The sequence below is a fragment of the Amyelois transitella genome, chromosome 16, assembly GCF_032362555.1.
Source record: "Amyelois transitella isolate CPQ chromosome 16, ilAmyTran1.1, whole genome shotgun sequence".
NCBI lineage: Eukaryota > Metazoa > Arthropoda > Insecta > Lepidoptera > Pyralidae > Amyelois > Amyelois transitella.
In genome coordinates this window covers 7,226,412-7,241,940 of record NC_083519.1, presented here as the reverse complement: position 1 = coordinate 7,241,940, position 15,529 = coordinate 7,226,412, and the positions used below count along the sequence as shown (strand labels likewise).

The following is a 15,529-nucleotide window of genomic DNA, read 5'->3' as shown; positions in this document are numbered from 1 at the left end:
CTAGCCCATCGCCTAAAAGAAGAATCCCAAGTTTATAAGCCTATCCCTATAGGTTATTTACATTATTGTTATTATCAAAACGAAATGAACTAAAAATATCAACTGGAAAAAGGAACGACGGGAAAAACATTTTATTAAATCTGAACCGAACTCATGAACCTTTAATTCATGAACAGTTGAATTCTAATATAACATGTGCAAAAAAATAAATTAAACTGGTTACACTTACAATTTTTCTATTTAAAACCGAAATGATTCTAAGCTTTATCATTAAACCGTCTCATTAAATGTGGCCTTTGAATGACTCGAATCGAGTCTTAATTTTAATCGAATTGAATCTGCCCATTAGGGATAAATTCCTGATTGATGTGTGTGGGTGTGTGTGTGTGTAAATATGGAACAAAATACATGTTCACTTCATATTGACTTTTTAACCAAAACTTTAGCACTTCGTTAAATATTATTTGTCTGATACCTACCTACTAGCACCTTATCACTATTTTTACAGGTGTAAATCTAAACACTTGTAAAAACAATGAGTGTTTAACAAAATACGCAGTTTGCCACTAAAATTCCACGTTATTTTGGAATTAAATGGGTGAAAATGACATAGAAATTAACTGAGCATTTTCAGTTCCGATTCAGTTCTGTAGGTTCAGTGTTATGCAAGTACTCGCGGAGGACTGTCGCGTGTAACGGATCGCGCAATACATCGATACGCGGGTGAAAAGTTTCCGAAGTTATGATCAGTGTAAACAATATGTGTGGTTACATTATATAAATAATAGTAACGAGTACCTAATAGAATTTTGTCTAATCAGTTTATGCGGAGTTTGGAGCAGTAAAGTAAGTTTATATTTTTTATATCTTTATAATCAATCAATCAATAAGTAATCAAATCTTTTGAAGAAAATCATAAAATTTTTGAATTATCTTTTTTCTTCCGAAATCGACTGAAGGGCTTTACTGTATAATCTTTTCTAAACATGGCATAGCGTAGTAACCTGTTATTTCTAAAAAAAAACGAAACGTGGCTTCTGTTTACTCACGGGAGGCTCTACTCACCTCTATATCCCTTGCGGGGTAGACAGAGTTAGCAGTCTTGAAAGACTTATAGACCACGTTCACCTGTTAGGCTTCAAGATAGAATTGAGATTCAAATAGTGACAGGTTGCTAGCCCATCGGCTAAAAGAAAAATCCCAAGTTTAAAGCTCTTAGTCGACATCCGTGGGAAAGAGATCCAGTGGTCCTTTTTTTATGTTGGTTACTTTTTTATATATATCCATTGGTAGTTATTACGATATGATATAATTTGAAAATAGCGATTTCATCATTTTTATTTGTATTTTTTGCCTTATTTTCTTATACAATATGTCCAAATCTTAAATATTAAAAAAAAACTTACCCTATTTAACAATCCACAGTCAATAAAACATATTTTTTGTTGAAATTTCGTAAAAGTTTAAAAAAAATATTGTTATTTAAAATTTTATTGATTAAGATATTGCAATTTTACTTTTCCAATTGTCCAATACTTTATTATAAGCGGCAAACATACAAACTTTTTTCGAATAAAGAAAAGACTCTGTTATAGTTAATGGTGGTGGTGTTAGTGTTTTTGCTTACTTACCTGCTTCGGTATGGCGGCAACCTAAAAATACCTAAGAGGCTATTTGGTACATTATTGACCCTTCTCTATGGTGCAGACCAATCATCTAAATTGAATGTTGAGACGCATTATTAACACGTGAATGAATTCTGTCTTGTTTAATATGAACAGAGATTTATTTGGATTTTAATAACCACTGTTCTTTGCTTAATACAAATACATCGATTAAATTAAACCTCCTATCTCAGGAATATAAAGACACGTTTTCTCATAAAAATACAGACCGAAGTTATTGAACTCTTTATTATGCATAGGAAGTGCATCTGAATGCTCATTAATTTTTTTCAAGGCAAACTTCATAAAATTAAGTCTCGTTCGGAACAGGATATTTTAATTTTATTTCTTTAAAAAAATATTGCAGAGAATAGTTAAAAGTGTTAAGATTAAATATTATAAGAACAAATGCCATAAGACATTTTCGAACTTACAAGAAATGTTTCTTTTAACTATGGTTTCTTCTTAAGGCGATAGGCTAGCAAACTATTATCTAAAACGCATTTAATAGCATTTTTCCGCGGGAATTTCGGGAAATCCTCTCCTAGTGTACTCCTAGACCACATAAGGAACCTACATGCTAAATATCAAATCTCTAGATTCAGTTATTGGCACTGTTCGTTGATTTAAGCCGTGTCTTCTGTCAAGAATATATCTGCTACTTTAAAATTAGTAATAATGATTTTTGTATCAATGAATGGAAATATTTACTTAGTATACTATGCGTCAACCGTGTCCATTTGGGATTTGAAACGACTGAATGAGTTTAGTGACAAGTGGATGACAATGGGCTCAAGTTTCAATAGCGGGTGTACATATCTCTATGGAGCAGAATGGTGATCATGTATCTTACGATTGCTATTTTATCTCTAACCAAAAGAAGACCGCTGTGGCAACATTTGCGTAAAATTAAAAAAAAAATCCCGTTTATTGCAGTTTCCGTGGGAATTTCGGAAAATATATCCACTAGACCGGACTTTGAAATGTTGGAAAGATGGTTTACTGAGGAAGGTTTATATCTATAAATGCTACCCGAGACGAGCCGGGACGGGACGCTAGTATGTAGATGTAATATTGCTAAATACATTTTTTTAATGAAAATACATACATATAAAGTTTTTATCTCTCACGGGGTTGACGTTTTTAAAATCACATGAACGCCACGTTCAGTTAGATGGCTTGATAATATAATTAGGATTCAGACGTGACAGGTTGCTAGCCCATCGCCTTTACATTACCATAGCGCGTCTAGAACAGACAATATATTTTCTCTTAAGCTGCACAGTTCAATGACCTCTAGAACTTTATAAAAATAAGTGAGACTTGCTAGTAAATATTTGACAACATTTTTACGTCCACCTGTGTGTTGTCCACCAAGTGGTCTTGATTATTTTTTTATTTTTCATATTTAGCATTTCATTGAATGAATAACTCTTAATTGCACACAAAAGAAAAAAACTTATAGGCTGCCTTACCACTCATAGCGATTTCTTCTACACAATCAGTATATTTATATACCTATAGTAGTTCACTTTAGTCAATTCTTTTGTTTGTCTTCAGGATGATATTATTTAAATGTTCAAAAATTATGAAATGGGTGGAAAAAATATATGTACTTATGGGTGCGGAAAAATATACGTAACGGTTTTCTTCCCACGCCCACCTAATGTAAAAATCGTTCAACAACATGGAGGTAGGTTTTTCATAAACGCTTTTTGATAAACAACGTATTATTGGCTATTCTCACGAAGGAATATGGTTATTCATGACAAGTCAATATTGTTTTATTGAAATTGATTTCATAGCTATCTTCATTAAATAATCTACAAGTTTTATCCAAGTATCCATGTCCATATAAATACATACATTAAAATAAAATTGTAACTGACCGACGTAAATCGATATGGGAGATCTATACAATCATATAAGAAATCAAAAATGTGATTTTTAGAATTTCAGTCTGTCTGTATCGATCGATTTCAATGCGGTTTTCATTGATGCTTGGTCCTACTTAAAAATTGGTAAAAATAAACTTTACTTTACCCATCCTTCTATGAGGGCAATTAAGCGGGTCAGCTTCGATGTATTGACTATCGGCGAATTAAATTTATTAAAAAATCATCGCCCAAAACCACACCGTATGTTGCCTGCACCACTGCATGAATTATGTTTATTTACATTTCGTTTCAATTTACCAGAAAATCTGTTTAATATTTCAGTCATATTAGTCTGTTGAGCTTATTATAAAATTGTATAAATACTCGATGTACGGTTTAAGTCTTAATCATGTTGTACTTCTGTTTATGAAACCCACTTTCGAGCGAAGGTTTTTTATTATTATAGTACTTTAGATTAGCGTACTACTAGCCCCGTGTCTTCACCGCCGTGGGAATTTCGGGATAAAAAGTACTTATATACCTTTACCCGAGTTCCAAGTTGAATAGAGTTTGAGTTTTGCGTGGAAGAAAAATACTTATAAAAAGAACCTTATAAACTTTCGCATTTATAATATCAGAATGTTTGTTTGAATGAAATGTTCCATTTTGTTTGCGTTTGTCCCAGTTCCATTCTGCGTACCCTGGGTCCGTATAGTACATCCACAATTAAGTGAGTAAATCTGGTAATCACGTGTGTCATATAAGTAAACGCTACAAGCTTTATCTTTAACCAACCATCTTATTTGCATGAAGTCGAAAAAAATATAAAGAGTCCTGAGAATAAAGTGATTTTTTTTTGCAATAATTCTGTCTGTAGTGTATGTTTTGTATAACTTGAGTCTCCTCTAATCACTTCTTGATCACAAACTTACGCACCCAATTCAAGTTCGTCAAAGTATCGCGATTGTCATAACATTTAAAATTGTTTCCGTTATTATCGGCTCTGTTGACCTTTCAATAATTTGGAACAGAGTTTGTTAGTACTTCATTGTTTAACTTGATTAGGTTGGTATCGAATATTGCACATCCTGGAATTAATATTTTAAACTTAGCAATTTGAATATTAGTCATTTTTATGTCTTGGTTAATAAATTTAACATTTTTCTTTTAGGCGATGAGCTGTTAATAATAATAATAGCAACCTGTCAATGTCTGAATCTAAAGAATGAGTGAAAACGGTACACGCTCCTGGTACAATTAATGTGCCTGGCGTTACTATCGTGTGGTTTTGGTGGGTTTGAGACCCACATATCCCATAATCATCTCATTTCTGGGTAGGCGGACATGGTTCTTTCTCCACCTGAAAAAGGTGACAGGTCTTATTCTATTAGTGGCCTCCTACAACATCCATGGTAAAAGACGTAGTCCTTAAATGCCGCGGACCACACATATAAAGATGTTTATTGATTGATGTTTCAAAAATCTTAATTGATTATTTTGCATGCGCATACCTTTGCGTTTTTTATATGACAGATAATTATTTCAAATTTCATTTCATAAAGAGTAAATTAGTTTTTGGTCATAAGTTGTGGCATATTATAAAATAATAAGACTTAACAAGACTTTGGAATTTTTTACGAGTAAAATAGCGAGTTGAGTCTTACATGCAATTTGCCTACGACATAGAACCACCTATTCTGCACGAAGCAATTACCCAAGGCACTATTCAAAGCAAATACAATAAACATCTACATCACACCTGACGTCATATGCAATTTCCTAGTTACTGGACGTTTGGGGAGAGCAAAGGAAAATTCAGTTTCTGAGAAAAGTTACCCCAATAGTTTTGTTACGAGTATAACGATTTTTGTCCACGTGTAGGTTGTGTCTCTTATTGTTTGTTCTTAACTTCCTATTTAATTTACACGATATTTAATATGGAAATAGTTAATTATCCTAGAGCCGAGAGAAACGAAGCATCAAGCACATGCTAGTATTTAATATTAATCTATACTAATATTATACAGCTGAAGAGTTTGTTTGTTTGAACGCGCTAATCTCAGGAATTACTGGTTCAAATTGAAAAATTATTTTTGTGTTGAATAGACCATTTATCGAGGAAGGCTTTAGGCTATAAAATATCACGCTGCAACTACAAGGAGCGAAGAAATAATGGAAAATGAAAAAAAAAAAACGGTGAAAATTATTCATCCTTGAGGGCTTCAATGATGCCCAAAATAACTATTCTACGCGTCGCGACGAAGTCGCGGACACAGCTAGTTAAAAACCAAAGAGGAATCAGTTTTTAAAATAAATTAAACTAATTTACAGAATTTCATTGATATTAAGTCATGTTTTATCTAATGTACCAAGGTAAAAATCAGTTTGTAGAATTACATACTAATATTGAAAATTTAATTGATTTTCAAAAATTTTTTTGAGCATTCTGAAAATATGAAGTTGTTCATTATCATTATATTTTGAATTATATATATCAATCCTTTATATCTGTGTAATTTGTCCCGTATAAATTTATTGCATTTTCTTAGTTCACTATATATAATTGTATTTCCAACGTATTACCCGTTTTTATTTCCCAACGTAATAATATATTAATCAATTCATTTTTCTGAGAAACTGCTCATAATATAAGGTATTAGAGAAATATTAGTTACTGTTACAAGTATACCTCTAAGTATTTGTCATTTTACCTATTAATAGAAGAATTGAAACAATTATGTTTTTGCGTTTTAATATCAAATTCTCAATGGAAATTAGCACTGTTCATATGATGGGTTAATCCTTTAAAAACAGCAATATAAAGTGTTACAAATTAAGATTAAATTAGATTAGATTAGATTACAGGGTTCAAAAGAAGCAATTTAACAGTAACTGTTTTTCTATAATTGAACTTTTTTCATTTGACTTGATTATGTTTTAGATACTAGTACTATATGTCGTTTTATTAATTTATACTTTATTGTTCAAAATACAAATGTATAGTACAATTACATTTGATGCTTACCTTAATTGTGATAAATAAATTGGAGAAAAAAGAAATTATATGACTGAGATAAATCTATCTATAAACGGTTATGATTTATTCAAATTTTAAAAATCAATCAATCAGTCTCCATTCTGTTCTGGAAAAGAAGGAAAAAACATAGTGTGTAGCTTCGGCTCTTTTTATGCAGGTTGTAAAGGGCATTTTGTGGCTTGAACGGGACTCTTAAGTTTTTGTTAAACTTTTGGCTCCGTTTATTCCGTAAGCGATAAAGAAGTGATGATATGTATGCATGTAAAATTAAAAAATATTAAACTTGCGATGCTGGCAAGGCTACCAACCGGTCGCTTTTTGATTCTCAATTATATCATTAAGGCATACAACTAAACATGGCTTTTCATTGCCATTTTTCTTGCGAGACAGTTGGCTCTGTCTACCCCGCAAGGGATATAGACGTGACCATATGTATGTATGTATCTAACTACAATGTGAGCTTTCATTACACCAAGTTTAGTTTATTATAGTTGGCAGATACTCGTTATTAGTATATAAAAAGACCATTTTATTACTTCAGAAAGTTTGTGAATAAAGATGCTCGTTTCTTCTCGGAAATACGAAATTTATAGTATTCAGGAAAACTAGGTTGTTATTTATCCTGTATCAAGTCAAAACAAGCAAAACCGCACCTTCTCGGCGACGTGAGTGGTCTGTGACCTGTGTTCAGCTAAACCATTCAACAATCACATAGTATAATGTAGGTAGAAGACTCGTAAGATCTGTGCTAAATGCAGAGTGTATGAATTAGTTTGAACTCAAAACAGGCTAGGACATGGTTTAACAACCTACTCAATGAGATTTCGTTTCAAATTTTTATTCAAATCTAAATTTTTTAAATTAGTTATTAAACAATAAGGTTTATTCCTTAGAGTATCGACTCAATTGTAAAGAAAGAAGACGTGTATAACACGTCGTACGAAGTATACATATGTGTATACATGACCAGGTTCAAACATTTGTATTTAAATGTTTTTATTTTTGGGAAAATGATTTAATTTCTTTTTGTATTCGTTTTGAGGAAAAATCTTTCAGTATCCTTGGCTCGATCTGACCTTATAATATGTGCATTTAATTTGTTCCGACCTTAAAATGAGGACAAAATCTGATTATAATCGATAAACCCTGTGTTTCAGGGTTTATCGATTATAATCAGATTTTGTGAAAAATGTTTTAACTCTACATGATAGTAAAAAAGAATAAGAATACAAAGCCGAAAATTCAATAAGTAAGATAAATATCATTTTGTGAAATCTTATAAGCATCTTCCTGTAAATATTCTTTGCGGTTAAGTAAAAAGGAAATATAACATCACACTTCTGTTACATTACATAATTACGTTTTGAACATGTATATTCATTAATTACGCCTCTTTTTCAGAGGGGATAGGCAGAGACGTCGTATTTCCATCCTACTCTTGCATCCTACTCATATCGTCCATATGTGGACATATAAGCCTCCTACTCATCCTAGTTTGGGTAGTTGACCTGACCTAACTGACTATCTATATATGTACTACTGGAGCGTACTTACAGTAAGCGAACACTAGTTAGTGGCTATAAAAAATTGTTTACCTTTACAATGAATTGAATGAATGAGCTAGTTTATTATTTTAATTGGATAATGACTTCACATTGTTACCAAAGAATAATTAAATTGCCCGATGTTTCATTGATAATTTTAGTCTTGTCAATTGAGAAAATATACATACATACTTTTTATTAAAATGTAATATACCGGTACTTTTAATATGTAATATGCCTTACTTAATGTACGAATGTACAAATCAATAGTTAATTTAGTATTTCATAAGGAGTTATTTATTTATATACTATTAACTCTACATTATTACTCTATTTATCTACTATTACTCTATTTACAAATAAATTATTTTGATTTGATTTGATTTGACTCTTCGCCAATATGCTTATGGGTTTTTACTCTTTATTACAAATTATCAATATATATATATATATTTTTAAAAAATATTTAATGACTTTTGAAAAACAAGGTTTTAGCCCCCGACTCGTCCGGTATTTTATGATCTGTCCCCGTAGCATGGCATGCGCTACGCGGTTTTTATCGCGCGAAAAACTATCGCTGTCCCGTTTCACATATTAAAAAGCAAAACAGCGATAGTTTCTCGTACGATAAAAATAAAAAAAAACTGGACGAGTCGGGGGCTGAAAACATGTTGAATCCAAAGTCCTTAAATACTTAAAAATATATATTGGTCATTTGTTATATAGAGCAAAAAACCGAGTCGAGAGGGACTAGTCGATAACTTTTAATATTTGTGTATACGGACAAGTCAAAACCTGATATGGATCCTTCCTTTCAGTTTGGCGTATCTGTAGAATACTCAGTTTTCTTGAGTCCTATCTTACTCTTTTAATACTTTATCCGACCATTTAGTATAGCACCCCAGTTACCCTTAAAATAATTTTTAAAGACCTACGAAGTGTTGGGACTGTAATAAAATAAATTGCCTCGATTAAATTTAACATTCCTTTTGGGAATTTGTTTCTTAAATTGCATGTTTAATGGAAGTTACATTAAGATGAGTAAGTACTAATTTTCTTTAAGACATCCTTTTTTGAGGTTTAAATTAATGCTTCTTAGCGGTTACAATCTTTTTGTTCACTTACTTGTAACATACTTTTCTGTCAAAGATTTAGCAAAACGTTAAAAAAAATAATTTTCACCAAATTAGGATACTGCCAAGCTAACTATTTCTGTGAATGATGACTGAAGGTTCAAAGTATTAAATATTAGTTAATTCAAACTTTTACTACCTTTCCGCCAGTGGAATTCTAGTTTCGTTGATAACAGCTGAGTTGACCATAAACTCTGGCCATATTGGATCACATTAATTTTGATGGTATTATTTGAAGACGGCATAACGTTTTGTGCTGTGTGGTTCTCGACAAAAATATAAAAGGAATAGGATCACTCCATCTCTTTACCATGGATGTCGTAAAAAGAGAATAAGGGATATGCTTATTATATTAGGATTCTTCATATGGGCGATGGGCTAGCAACCTGTCACTATTTGACTCAATTCTATCATTGAGGCAAACTGCTGAACGTGGCCTGTCAATCTTTTCAAGACCATTGGCTCTGTCTACCCTGCAAGGGATATAGACGTGACTATATGTATGTATAACTTTTTTGGCATAATCATCACATAGCATAGATATATTTTTTAATTTATTAAACATAACAAAATACAACTTAGTACCTACATATAATAAAATAAAAAGAAATAGTAGAATCAGATCTCGGTCGTATCTCACAGGATGTGTTTACACGAAAAACAAACGGGGAATGAGGTCGCACAAGTTAAAATTTAAACTCAATATGGTAATTTTGATAATGCGAAAGATTGTGTCTATGTTACTCTATTCTTTCACGCTAAACAACAACTTTATGCGAATGTACAAAAAATCGCATGTGGATTCCATTTTTATGGAAAGGTATCAAAATTAAACATACATAGGTTGCCATTTGCATAATCAAAGCAAACCGCAGACGGCCGCTAGTGCAGCTATAAAAACCCACACACTGTGATCATTCTATACCAGATGTATCTGTATCTCATATAATCATATGTCTTACACAAGTACAATATTAATTTGGCAGCATCATAAACGCACTTATACGGAAGCACGCTTACGTTGGAACTGCAAAACTATATATATGTTGACATTGTATGTCCTTGAACACAGGGTTGTCGATGTGCATTTATACTTTACTGGCTGTGCCCGCGACTATGTCCGCGTGGAATGTTTATTTTGTATATCATTTATGCCAATCTAAGGTCTGCCGCGCCGATGGATGCATGGCTAGGGGCGAGCCTAGTCTCGAGCGTGCCACTTCCGCCATGGGGTTGGGCGACCCCCAGGTAATGGCTAGCCTTACCCTGGCATGCGGGGCTCTGCTGGGGCGGACAAAATTGTTCCCTTGCGTCTCGTGGGAATCGCATGATGATCCGTAAAAAGCACCTAAATGGCGGCGATGGTGTCCGCACCCCATCACGTCTCGTTCCCGGCGGGAGCGGTATGCGGTCTGCTGAAAGCCGTTTTGCGACGATGAATGTAAGAGGAGGAATGAAGGAAAAGATTGAGGAAGTATGCCAGATGATGGATGAAAGACGTTTGGATGTGTTGTGCGTGAATGAAACGAAGCGGAAAGGTTGCGACGCGACGCAGCACGGCCCTTACACGGCGTATTGGTCTGGAATTTCCAGTACCAGCCGAGGCTGTCAAGGGGTCGGTCTAATCCTTTCTGCACGAATGGCTGAGTGTGTGAATGAGTATGAGTGTGTCAGCCCTCGTCTTCTATGGATTAGGCTGAAAGTTGGAATCACTCGGATCTTCGTTTTAGGTGTTTATGCACCGTGGGATGTGGGTTCGAGGGGTACAACATCAGCAAAAAGCGAAAACGAGGAGTTCTGGAATAGTGTAAGAGAAGTATTGAAAGTTACCAAGCCAAATGAGAAGATTATTATGTTAGGTGATTTTAATGGATGGGTGGGTGTAAAGCGTGATGGATATGAAAAGGTGCTTGGTGCGTTTGGTGACGAAAAGGTGAATGATAATGGAAGAAGTGTATTAGAAATTTGTCTAGAGTGGGATCTTTTTGTGTCGAACTCAATGTTTCAACATAAAGAGATCCACACCTATACAAGAGTGGAAGGTATTTTAAAAAGTATGATAGACTTTGTGATTGTAGATGAAAGATTGAAGAACAAAGTGCTGGATACCCGTGCATATCGCGGTGCTGGCATTGACTCGGACCATTTACTGGTGATATCCCGGATAAGGGGTATCTTCAATCGCTGGCGGCACAGGGTAAGGGAACAAACCAGCGCTTTGGAAAGAGTGAAAGTAGAAAATTTGCAAGATATGGATGTAGGTAAAAAGTATATTAATAGACTGAAGGATGAAATTGAAGATTTAGATGAGAGGAGCAATATTGAAGATGGATGGAAGGAATTTAAAGAAAGAATTGTGAATGTAGCTGTTGAAGTGTGTGGTGTAAGTAGAAGAAGGAAAGGGAAAAATCACAAAAATGCGTGGATGAGTAAAGATGTGCAAGAACTTGTGCGATTAAAGAAGAAAGCATGGCTGGATTTGTTAGCAGCAAAAGCTAACTTAAGAATGCAAGAGGTTATAGATGAGGATGTGAATGAAGCACGTAAGGAATATAAAAAAATGAAAGATTTGGTTAAGAAAGCTGTGATTAGAAAGAAAGAAGAGTATAAAGAGGATTTTGATAAAAGGCTATCAGAAGACTTTCAGTCAAATCTGAAAGTATTCTGGAAATCCGTAAGGTCAGCCCGAGGAAAAACTAAAACCAGAGAGCTGACTAGGATCAGATGCCAGGATGGTAGCGTTGTGAAAGGAGAAGAATGTGTGCTAAAGATATGGAAGGACTATTTTGAGAGTTTATTTGAAAAAAAGGAAGAAAATAAGAAAGAGTTCTGCTATAGCAAAGAAAAAGAGAATGAGATGGAAGGCGAAATTGAAATGTTTGAAATTGTGGAAGCACTTAAGAGTATGAAAGCGGGTAAGGCTGCCGGGTATGATAGAGTGTCGGTCGAGATGCTTAAAGCAGGAAAAGGCGTCGTAGCTAGACAGTTGTACTGCCTTTTCAATTTGTGTTGGAGAAGCGGCCGAGTACCAAAAGATTGGTGTAAGGCTGTTATTGTGCCACTTTACAAAGGAAAAGGGTCACAACTGGACTGCAAAAATTATCGTGGTATAAGCCTGCTTAGCGTCGTCGGCAAATTGTATGCTAAGGTATTGATTAATAGAGTCAGGAATGAAACTGATGACAAAATATGGGATGCTCAAGCGGGATTTCGAAAGGGAATGGGATGTACTGATCAGGTCTTTTCTTTGCGGTGCATAGCCGAAAAGTTTTTGGCCAAGAGTCAAAAAGTCTATTGCACATTCGTGGATTTGGAAAAGGCCTATGACAGAGTTGAGAGGAATGAATTGTGGTCAGCACTTTCTATGCATGGGGTGAGCAGACTCTTGATACGAGCACTGAAATCCTTATATGAGGATTCGAGTGATTGTGTCAGGATAAACGGAGCGCACACTGAGTGGTTTAAGATTGAGAAAGGTGTTAGGCAGGGATGTGTTGCGTCACCGTGGCTGTTCAACCTATTTATGGATAGTTGTTTGACAGATTTGAAAGAGTCTGAAAGTGGATTAAGGATGAATGAATTACTCGTCAAATGTCTGCTCTATGCCGACGATCAGGTTATACTGGCGTCATCAGCGGAGGAGTTACAGGAGATGGTAAACTGTATGCATGAAGCTTTAAAAGAGAAAGGAATGAAAGTGAACGTAAGTAAAACTAAAACACTGGTTTTTGAAATGGAGAAAGAAATGACAGCATGTAATATTTTGATTGGAGGAGAAAAAGTTGAGCAAGTGAAAGAGTTTGTATATCTAGGATCAAAGTTTACATCAGATGGCAAGTGTGATAGTGATATTGAAAGGAGAGTGAACGCGGGGAACATGGTGAATGGAGCTTTGCATGCCTAAACTATCCAAAACAAAAAAAAAAAAAAAAAAAAAAAAAAAAAAAAAAAAAAAAAAAAAAAAAAAAAAAAAAAAAAAAAAAAATTGCCCGAAACCGCCGAGCTTGCATGAAGAGAGTTATGAATGTGGATGAAGCAAAGGAAGTATGCAGGGATCGTGGCAAGTGGAAAGAGGTAGTCTCTGCCTACCCCTCCGGGAAAGAGGCGTGAGTTTATGTATGTATGTATCATTTAAGCCCTCAACGATAAATAATTTTCTCCGTTTTTTTTTACATTTTCAATAATTTCTTTATGGTTGTAGGCGTGATGTTACATAACCTAAACCAGTAGTTTATGAGATAAGCGCGTTCAAACAAACAAACAAACTCTTTATAGTATTAGTATAGATTTTGCAACATACTACTTTGTCAAAATGCAAAAAACACGATGACAAATATTAGAAAAAAAAGTTATATTCTTTCTAACCGACTTTCAATCTCATCATTTTGTTTTGTTATCATTTTTTTATAAATTTATATCAGATGTTGACTGTTAGCCAACCAAGGACAGTGGGGCACATGAGAAATCTATTAAAGGTTATTTTATATGTGACTCAGCTCACGTCCGAAACTTAGAAATCTATACATTCTATTAAGAATAGTAAATTTGAAATGTAATTCTATTCACTTGTCTTTTGGAAACCCTACTTAAGAAACATGGCTTCGACTCTGTCGTTTTGGCGACGCGATTCCGCTATAAATAACATTTACTTGGGTGCTTGGTGTACATTGTTATTTGCCTAAATTGAAAAGACTTTCTTTCTACTCCAAGAATCAGACTTTATGATGATGAGTAGGCAAGTATTTTAAAGACAATTGAATTAATTCTTAGCCGAGATAAACTTCAGGAGGAGAATAAAAATACTATTTATAATTTTTTGATAGAAATTCAATAATGCAGATATTAAATGCGCACGTAACGTTCCTTTATTTTATCTCGGACGTTAAAACGTGAAAGTTTAATCAGTTAGAATAAAAACCCACACATGCTCACGTATATGACATCCATACCCATTTATGGGGTAGATAGAGCCATTGTATCGAACAACTAAAATCAAATGCCAAGCTTAGCTGGACGCATTAATTAAAAAAAATGAGGTTTTTATCTGCGCAAGAAGAGAAGTAAAACAATGTTTTAAATATGATTAAAATATAAGGATGAGTTAAAAATTACAAATTTAATATCGTCGTACGTCAAACGTTAATTACTTATTTCTTGTCGCTTTAAAACAATAAATAAAAATAATAAAATTAAATGATGGGTATCCAACCAGCCAGCTATGATATAAAATATCTGTTTTAACCACTCAGTTGCCAGATAAAACAACTTCACAGAAACAAAGCTGCAAAAATAAAAAGCAAAAATTTGTAAATGTTTTACATTGTTTGCAGCATGACATGATTTATCAGGATTCGTGGAAATTAAAGCTGGCCTTTTTCAATTTCACTCCACATACAATACAATATGTCGTTATTGTCCTAATATTAAATTATCTGATGAACTCATAAGCCACGATCTATGCATGCTTTTTTTGCTTCATCCACAATTATTACCCTCTTATTTATTTAAATAAATTTTATTGTAAAAACAACGTTGATACAATGGGTGGACTTAATACAAAATGCATTATCTAATAGTCAACCTGTGGGTTAAGCAGAGAAATTAAGTGGGTGTAAAAGTAGTCTCTTCATGCAAGTTAGTCCGTTTAGCGTTACTATTGCCTACTGCTCTTGTCGTGATATTTTTGTCAAGTCGTCTTCGATTTAAACAAAGGCCTCCCACGTCTAACATTCCCATTCACGCTCTGCTTTTATGTATATTTGCTAAGCCAAAGTGATAATTCAACTAAAAGGCCTAAATTCCATTCAGCACTGTGTTTTTGAGTAGAAAACTGAGTAGGAAACTGGATATTGAAATGTCAGATGGCTCTAAGAACATTTAAATTTTAAGATCAATTCGAATCAACAAACAACAGAAAGGCTGCGATTCGACTATAACAGTGCCTTATTGTTATCAGAAATCGTCAGTCAACCTGTTCCTGATTGACGATCAACTATCAAGAATGAAAGGACTAAGGATTTTCGTTACAAAATTAATTAATCCGCAGGGCTAGGCAAGTGATTTTCGTTATTGCTATAAAATGAGCACAGGAAACACTTATATTATTTTTTGTGTGTAGTTACTTTAAAATGAATAGAAAATCATAAAATTAATTTACTAGGTACTTGCAAAATTTATTTAATATTCTTTTAAATGGGGAAAATATTAGGTAGGTCTTCATAAAAATGCACAATCTTGCATTTGACTCAATATTCTCTTGCAAGGCACGTTAGCC

The 15,529-nt window shown here is 33.9% G+C and overlaps 1 protein-coding gene across 3 annotated transcripts in view; it reads left to right on the top strand.

The window, feature by feature from the left end:
* Positions 1 to 671: 671 nt before the first annotated feature.
* The window catches only part of LOC106129717 (gonadotropin-releasing hormone receptor), a 74,428-nt gene continuing 59,570 nt past the window's right edge, over positions 672 to 15,529 (top strand). For all 3 annotated transcript variants that reach the window (XM_013328372.2, XM_013328371.2, XM_060948673.1), the window contains exon 1: positions 672 to 846. The gene's annotated coding sequence lies outside the window, so the exon portion shown is untranslated. The remainder of the gene's footprint in view (positions 847 to 15,529) is intronic.